Source organism: Monopterus albus, unplaced genomic scaffold (genome assembly GCF_001952655.1).
Source record: "Monopterus albus unplaced genomic scaffold, M_albus_1.0 scaffold102.1, whole genome shotgun sequence".
NCBI lineage: Eukaryota > Metazoa > Chordata > Actinopteri > Synbranchiformes > Synbranchidae > Monopterus > Monopterus albus.
Genome location: NW_018127982.1, coordinates 538,540 through 539,510, shown reverse-complemented (window position 1 = coordinate 539,510; position 971 = coordinate 538,540).

Below are 971 nucleotides of genomic sequence, written 5' to 3'. Positions count from 1 at the left end.
TTTGAGGCAGGTGACAGCTGGTCTCTTGGGCACAGGCACAATGATGGAGTACTTGAGGCACACAGGGAATGAAGCAAGATGCAGGGACAGATTAAAAATGTCCAGGAAAATTCCTGCCAGTTGGTCAGCACATAGCTTCAAAACCCGGCCTATCTGGTCCTGTGGTTTTGTTGGTGTTGATCCTCCTCAGGTGCTCACCTGGTGTAGCTGCAGGACTGGGGGCTGGTGCTGTTCCTTAAGCTGAGGGAGTTGTATAGTTACTCTGCTGCCACGTGTATTGAAGTGTGCAAAGAAACTATTCAGAGTGTCAGGGAGGGTGGGATCATGGCTGACCTGCTGGTTGTTGCCTCTGTAGTCTGTTATTGTTTTGATGCCTCTCCACATACTCTGTGTGTTGTTATTCATGAAGTGCCCCTCAATGCGCTGTTTGTACCTGCGTTTGGCCAGCTGGATGACCTTCTTTAGTTCTTTCCGGGCCCTGCTATAGGCCAGCCTGTCACTTGATCTGAAGGCAGCGTCCAGAACTTTGAGCAGAGGTGACACTGTACTGTCCAACCATGGTTTCCGATTTGGAAAAACCCTGATGAACTTTGTAGGTAGGACAGCATCAGTACAGAACTGCACATAGTCCAGAACAGCTGATGTATAAGCCTCCAAAGTCTGAGCCCTCTTTGCCCGTCTTTGGACGGTGGGAGGAAGCTGGAGCACCCACAGAGAACCCACGCAGGTACAGGCAGAACACGCAAGCTCCACACAGAAAGACTGGAATCCAGAACCTTCTTGCTGTGAGGGGACAGCGCTAACCACTGTCCGCCGTGCCACCCTTTTACAGTATATGGACCATTCCACTCAAACTCAAGGTGTCATTATCCTGTGATGACTACATTACCCACAGTGCAACCTGACCATCCACAGCTGGCCTGGTGTGTTTTGCCAGTATCGGCTAACCTTTTGGCAGGGCTTTGGGCACT